Source organism: Notamacropus eugenii, chromosome 7 (assembly GCF_028372415.1).
Source record: "Notamacropus eugenii isolate mMacEug1 chromosome 7, mMacEug1.pri_v2, whole genome shotgun sequence".
Classification (NCBI taxonomy): Eukaryota; Metazoa; Chordata; class Mammalia; order Diprotodontia; family Macropodidae; genus Notamacropus; species Notamacropus eugenii.
The window spans coordinates 52483077-52491172 of NC_092878.1; the positions used below are offsets into that span (position 1 = coordinate 52483077).

The following is an 8096-nucleotide window of genomic DNA, read 5'->3' on the forward strand; positions in this document are numbered from 1 at the left end:
CCGAGAGGGAACGAAGAGACAGGCCTTCCCCGCCGTCAGGACCACAGCCAGCTCCCAAGCCAGCCCTTGAGCAAGCCGCACCGGCAGCCGGCGGCGGATCGTACCGTTCCGTGCCCGTTGAGTAATTTTCGATTCCGGTTGATTTTTCTCCCTTTGCTCTTGGCCTCTCCCCTCCCCCACAGACCCCAGCTCCAGACTCCGGCTCCCCACACTCCCCTACCTCTTCCCACGGAAAGTTCGCGGCTTGTGGCCCTTCGGGCGGCGGCGCCGAGATGAACCCCAGCGCCCCCAGCTCCTCTATGGCCTCGCTCTACGTGGGGGATCAGCACCCCGATGTGACCGAGGCGATGCTCTACGAGAAGTTCAGCCCCGCCGGGCCCATCCTCTCCGTCCAGGTCTGCAGGGACATGATCACTCGCCGCTCCCTGGGCTACGCCTGTGTCAACTTCCAGCAGCCGGCATTAGATACGCCAGTGCGTATCATGTGGTCTCAACGTGATCCATCACTACGTAAAAGTGGTGTGGGCAATAGATTCATCAAAAATTGGGATAAATCCATTGATAATAAAGTATTGATACATTTTCTGCTTTTGGAAACATCCTTTCTGGTAAGGTGGTGTGTGATGAAAATGGGTCAAAGGGCTATGGATTTGTACACTTTGAGACACAAGAAGCTGCTGAAAGAGCTATTGAAAAAATGAATGGAATGCTTCTTAATGATCGAAAAGTCTTTGTGGGTCGATTTAAATCCCATAAAGAGAGAGAAGCAGAACTTGGAGCTAGAGCAAAAGAGTTCACTAATGTTTACATCAAAAATTTTGGTGAAGACATGGATGATGAAAGACTTAAGGACCTCTTTGGCAAGTTTGGACCTGCCTTAAGTGTAAAAGTAATGACTGATGGAAGTGGAAAATCCAAAGGTTTTGGCTTTGTGAGCTTTGAAAGACATGAAGATGCACAAAAAGCTGTAGATGAGATGAATGGAAAAGAACTGAATGGAAAACAGATTTATGTTCGCCGAGCTCAGAAAAAAGTGGAAAGACAAGCGGAACTCAAGCGCAAATTTGAACAAATGAAGCAGGATAGGATCACCAGATACCAGGGTGTTAACCTGTATGTGAAAAATCTTGATGATGGTATTGATGATGAACGTCTGCGAAAGGAGTTCTCACCATTTGGTACAATCACTAGTGCAAAGGTGATGATGGAAGGTGGCCGCAGCAAAGGGTTTGGGTTTGTATGTTTCTCTTCGCCAGAGGAAGCCACCAAAGCAGTCACAGAAATGAATGGCAGGATTGTTGCCACTAAGCCATTGTATGTAGCTTTAGCCCAGCGCAAAGAGGAGCAGCAGGCACAGCTCACAAACCAGTATATGCAGAGAATGGCAAGTGTCAGAGCTGTGCCCAACCCTGTGATCAACCCCTATCAGCCTCCTTCAGGTTACTTCATGGCAGCTATTCCTCAGACTCAGAACCGTGCAGCATATTATCCTGCTAGCCAAATTGCCCAACTCAGACCAAGTCCTCGCTGGACTGCTCAGGGTGCCAGACCTCATCCATTCCAGAACATGCCCGGTGCTATCCGCCCAGCAGCTCCTAGGCCACCATTTAATACAATGAGACCAGCTTCTTCACAGGTTCCACGAGTCATGTCAACACAGCGTGTTGCAAATACATCAACTCAGACAATGGGTCCAGGTCCTGCAGCAGCTGCTGCTGCAGCTACTCCTGCTGTCCTCACAGTTCCACAGTATAAGTATGCTGCAGGTGTTTGAAATCCTCAACAGCATCTTAATGCACAACCACAGGTTACCATGCAGCAGTCTGCTGTTCATGTGCAAGGTCAGGAACCTTTAACTGCTTCCATGTTGGCATCCTCCCCTCCTCAAGAGCAAAAGCAGATGTTGGGTGAAAGGCTGTTTCCACTCATTCAGGCCATGCATCCTACCCTGGCTGGGAAAATCACTGGCATGTTGCTAGAAATGGACAACTCTGAGCTTCTTCATGTTCTTGAGTCTCCTGAATCTCTTCGCTCTAAGGTTGATGAAGCTGTAGCCGTACTGCAAGCTCACCAAGCTAAAGAAGCTGCCCAGAAAACAGTTAATAGTGCCACTGGTGTTCCAACTGTTTAGAAGAAAAGATCAGAGATCAAGAAATGGAACCTCTGCTTCACCGAAGAAAAATATCTAAACATCGAAAAACTTAAATATTGTGAAAAAACATTGCAAAATATAAAATAAATTAAAAAAGGAAAGGAAACTTTGAAAAAAAAAAGCTAATTAGGAAAGAAATTCTACTTTTCTTGAACACCCAAAAGTGAAGAGAGGAAGCTTTTGCAAACACTTCACACAAATGGATTGTAAAACCAAGCAGCTCCCTTAAGAAACTGTGGAGTTCCCCAGGCAGAGGTTTTGGCAGAGCTTGAGTCTCTAAGGAGGAACTGCTTTCCAATTCCCAGCTCGACAATCCAAGGCATAGGACAAGATTTCCTCTATCAGGTCCGTCTCCACCTTAGGAAGAAGCAGCCAGTATCTAGCCTTCTTTCAGACCTCTTGCAAGCCCTGGGTAAATATCCAACCCACTCTACTCCTCCCTGCTCCACCCTGACTCCCCAATAAAAACCTTATTCCTTTCCCCTCTCTCCACTCTAGGGGTTGGGGGGGAGGAAAGGGAAGGAGTGGTGGGTCCAAAGGTTACATCCTCAGCTTCAAAATCTATTTACTTGTGAATACTTTTTTTCAAGTGCTTTCCTATGACACAGTGTCAACAGATCATACATTTAGAGCTGTAAGACCAACATGTTCATCCTACAAATGAGAAAACTGAATCGCACAGATAGTTAGAAACAGGTGAGAATGAAACCTGGGATTTCTGACTGCTAATCCAGAAGGCTTTCCTTTACGGCAAGTTAGTGGAGACTATTGACCAGAGTTCTGGATTCCAAATGAGACTTTAGCCAGGTCAGGTATCAACTTAGTTTATTACAAGAGAAAGCAAAGACATACATGAGAGGACCCCTGCATACAGAGTACAAGAGCATCTGGCTCTGCAGGTAAAGCCTGAGATATTTGTGGGTCTTTCAGCAACACTGAAAGGTATAGGGGGAGGAGAAGGGTCAATCCCTTCCAGGGACCACTAGAGCATTGAAGAAGGATGTTCTTGTTTTTGATGACTTGGGGAGGAGGCTTCGGTAAACCATAGCATTGCTTTCAGTCACTTCTATCTAGCTCTCAGTGGGCTAGCTCAGCAGGTGCAGCCAGAGTAGCATTCCAAACGAAGGCAAGTACAAAAGATCACTAGTATGTCAGCCTGAGCAACAGTCAGACTGGCTACTGAGCAGTCCTCCATTCTCCATTAGGTCCTCCATTCTCCCCTTCCTCCTATGGAATAGGATAGCTCCAGGAAGACAGAGAGGTTCGTGTTGGTGCATAGTCAAAAAGCAGAACCTGAGAGAGAGAGAAAAGGGAAAAGGAAAGTCTGTTATTTGGGTGGAAGGTAAAAGATACTTAATAAGTCACAGGAACCACATTCATCCCCTCTTTCTGACACTCAACACCTTTGGGTGACAAGGCACCCTATGGAGGCCTCAGTCTCTTCAACTGTAAAATGAGGCTGCACTGGATGATCTCTGAGCTCCCTTCCAGCTCAAGACCTGTGGTCTAACAAAGAGGAAAAGGAAATAAGTTTCTTGCCATGGACAGAGGGAAGAATTGACCAGTTGCTAGAAGAGTCAGTAAAGCCCTTAGGTCTGAATAGGGTTTGAAGGAAAGACTGGAAAGCAGAATCTCATCTTGGGTTCCCTCACCACACTTGGCACAGGGTAAAGGGGGACAGCCTGAACCCAGATTTGGATTTCCTTTCTTGTGGCCCCTTCAGTTCATGGAAAATTACAACTAGTAGGGAGCACTTGGCCTGCTGCTATTGGGATGTCCACGCAGTTTTTGGTCAGGTGACTCTACAAATGCAATTGACTTCAACCACCATGTATTAAGCACCTGGAAGGGTGAACTCAAAAGTCTGAAGGCTTTTCTTAATATGTCTTCATACTTGTAAAAGACCAGGAATCTGGCTAGATAGGAATGATAATGAGTTGACCCTCTGGACTTAGATTCCCGGGTTTTGACTCCTCTAAACTCATCTACACAGGAAATTTGAAAGGATTGGAGAGGAAAAAAAATTGGGAAACACTGAATCCTAGAGCTATCTGGCTGTTTTGGAGCCTTTGAATACCCCTTACATGGAGAAAGATCAAATGTAATCTAGTTATCAGATATTAAAATCAGAAAGTATCAGGAAGCTGAGAAGAATTGAGAATATATGGAAATAGTCCCATAGGAGTTATAGAAAGAAAATTACGCATACACTGTTAGTGGAGTGGTGCACCAGTCTAGACAAATTTCTCATCTTCTTCCATTCAACAAAAAATACTTTTATGAAATCATTTTAAAAACAGAAACATCACCTTTGCCAAGTTCTAGGAGTTTAATTTGAAATTAGATAATTGCTAATACATTACTTGATTAAAAAGCTAAACTTTGGTAATGATATTTGTAATTGAGCCGAATTTTCTTCTCTAACTAAAAAGGTACAGATTTATTGCATCAAGTTCAGAAATAGTTTAGTTGACATTATGTAAAAAGGAATGGCAACCAGTCAGTTAATGATTACAAAATGTATAATTTTTCTCATTTAAAAAATTAGGCTTTTAAAACGGTTTCTATATATTTTCTGGTTGTTCTTCAGTTGTTCCAGTTGTGTCTGAGTCTTTGTGATACCATTTTTTGTTTGTTTTGTTGGCAAGGAAACTGGAATGGCTTATCACTTCCTTCTCTAACTCATTTTATACATAAGGAATTAAGGCAAACAGGGTTAAGTGACTTGCTCATACATTTATGGAGAACTAATATTTTCCAATATTACTACTTCAACTGTGACTAAAGACATTGCAGGAAACCTAAAAAGAATTTTTGAGAGTACTTTACATATTTTACTTGACTGAGCCTCACAACAGCCATGTATGTTGTAGGGGATTGTTTCCCCATAAACAAACACAGAGCAGTTAAGTCACTTGCCCAGGATCACACATCCAGTAAGTTTCTGAGGAAGGATTTTCACTCCTGTCTTCTTGACTCTAAACTCAGCACTCTGTCCAGTGGACCACCTAGCAACATGTTTTACAGTGATACAGGACCAATCCCAGAGTGATTTGTTTTCTCACTTCTCAGTATCTGAAAAAAAAACTGCACTCAGAATGGCTCACCTGTGCATAGGAGATTCAATAGGATTCTCTGGAACAAGTGGGCAGGAGTTTTGTAGAACTGCCTTGCCTTGGAGAAAGGCTGCTGGCACCTCCTTGTTAAAGACCAAATAGCAAGACAGTAAAATTGCCTCAGCTTCTTCTCACCAGCTCCTACACTCCCAACCCAGGAGGGACACCTTGGTTCCAGGTACAACCTGTCTTTGTTCAATGGATGCACTCAGCACGTGATGGTCTTTAGTATGAAGAAAATCAACTCACGTCATGACAAGTCTACCCTTTCTGGGCTCCAAATCGCAGGAAACTCCCTCCCTCCCCGGACCCAGAGGCATCCTAGATTACTCCTCATGCCTCATAAAAGGGAATAGCTTTTTTCTGCCTCTTTCAAAGAAAGTTTTTGCTCATTGCTGTCCCCTAAGGTCACTGAATGCAAAATAGTCACATTCTGAAGTGAGGGAAGGTGATGGTCTCCAAAGAAGCCTTTCTGGGCTGGCTTTCTTCCCCCAGAGATACACCTTTGAACAGTTCATCAGAAATGTGTGTATAGATTTGAAGACTACAGTGAGGAGACCTTCCCTGATTGGCTGGGTTTTAAGGAGGTGCCTAATAACATGAAAACTTCAGACTGACCCTGCCTCCTCATTTGTCCCTCCTTACTTGTCTCTGATATACCTGAGATTCCTTTACACACATAATCCCACAAGCAAACACCATTGTTTCTCTGAGCCTAACCGCTGGATTTGCTGGATGGTGGTTTTTCTGCGAGAGTTTTGTTGTGGAGAATAGGAAGGTGTCATTTAGTTTCTCAGTGTACCAAGGCAATTAAGACTCCATCAGCTGAAGGGGAAGGGGCCAGATAGGAAGAGGGAAGAATCACAGGATCAAAGAAAAAGAGCTAGAAGGGGCCTCAAAAACTCCCTCCTTTCACATTGAATAAAGTGAAGTTAAGTGACTTAACTTGGCTGAGTGTTGCAGCTTCTGGTTCTTTCAGTCAGAAGGTACAGAACTGTGTGTTGAGCTGATGTGTGAAAGAGCTAAAAGCAGGTTTTTGTTTTTTTGTTTCCCGGATCAACCCTGGGGTTAGCTTGTTCAGTGTGTGGGAGGAGTGGTCTGGTCACAGGAGATCTCCTCAGCTGAACTGAGGCAAAGGCAAGCTCAGGGGATGGTGATCCCAGCTTCCCGATTGTCTTCCCTTTTCCCCTGGAGGGCTGAGGCATGCCTAGATGCTAATGCGTGTTCCCACCCCTCCTGGGGCTCGTCTCCCTGCGCTGAGGCTTGCCTGGGTCTCAGTGCAAATTTTCTCTGCCCTGGGTCCTCTGTCCTTCCGGATCGCCTCTGCCACAGCAGTAGGAATCCCCCTTTGCTATTTTCCCAGCCTCTGGTGTTATGAGACTATTTGTCCCCTTCTGCTGTTCCCGCTGATCCAGGATTTTTCTGGGGAAATATTTTATGGTTCTTTCACGGTCATCAGGGGGGAGGAGAGAGCATTTACTGATCACTCCGCCATTCTGGCTCCCGGAAGTTCAAGTAGGTGACTTACCGAAGTTTAATCTTCAGGCTGAAGGTCTCAGGAGCTGCTGCGCTGATCTGGCGCTCAGCGGCTCTCACCGGCTTGGTTTGGCTTGTCTCCTGCTCCCCTGGTTCCACCCGCTGCTCTCAAGCTTCTCGGGTCCCTTATGCCCCACTGCACTGACCACGCTGCACTGTGCCCAGGGGGCTCACCCCAGCAGAACAGATCCTTCCCATGGACCTTCCAGTCTAACCTGAGCCCCGAATCCGTCACAGTCTGTCTGCCTCTGGATACTGCACCTCCAAAATTTAGTCAGATTCTCCTTTCAGAGGTATCCAAAGGAATTTGTCCAGGAGCTTAGGTGAGTCGTTGCTCTCACTCCGCCATCTTGGCTCCGCCCTGAGTGACTTAACTTGGACTTGGACTATGAACCATCTGAGGTGGCATTGACAGCTATATTCTCATTCTATTATGACATGCTGTCTTTGAATAGGGATGCAACCAATGGTTCCAGAGAGAGACATAGCTAGTCAGTCAGTCAGTAAATAATTGTCAGCCACCAATATATGCCAGGTATTGTGCTAAGTGGTGGGTATGCAAAAAGAGGCAAAAGAGAGTCCTTCTTTTCAAGGAACTCCTAATCTAATGGTTGGGCAGGAAGGAAGGAGACATAGAGAGAGGCACTGCCACAGAAAGAAAAAGAATAGAGAGGACAGAGAGATAAGAGAGACGGAGAAAGAGAAGAGAGTGACAGAGATATAGAAAGAAGAACAGGGAAGAGAGAGGTAGAGAAAAACAGAGAGAGAGAAAGAGAGAGACAGAGGGAGAGAGAGACAGAGAGATGATCTAGCATTTGTGGTTAAAGTATACAGGGGCATGCAGGAAATTGGAGCCCAGAGGGTTATGTCAGAGTCTAGTTAGGGGAAGTGAGCCCCTGGGCACAACAAAGGTTTGACTTGAAGGATTATGGATGAAAACAGCAAATAATGGGATAATTGTAGAAAATGGCACCTGCTAAGAGAACACATGGGGTGTTCTAGATCTGCCCTCCCACACAGTAATTCCTGTTTGGGGGAGTAATGGCGTAAAGCCAATGCAATACCCATAGCAGCTGCTATGAATATGCATATGTATTCCAGGGCTTGTTCTCCTCCTACAAGACAAAAGCAAAATATTGATTTTGAGAACTGCTATTAGGATACCGGAAGACAAGATTTACTAAGGTACTCTTCACCAATCCAGGGAGTGCTGACCTCTTAAGCAAGTTCCCCTAGACAAGTTCCTCCTTCCTCCTGTTTTTTTCTATGCCTGCTTCTCTCTCCTTCCACCC

The 8096-nt window shown here is 45.3% G+C and overlaps 1 pseudogene; it reads left to right on the forward strand.

Annotated features, from left to right (window-relative positions):
* Positions 1–114: 114 nt before the first annotated feature.
* LOC140514380 (polyadenylate-binding protein 1 pseudogene) lies at positions 115–2267 on the forward strand (annotated as a pseudogene).
* Positions 2268–8096: the final 5829 nt, after the last annotated feature.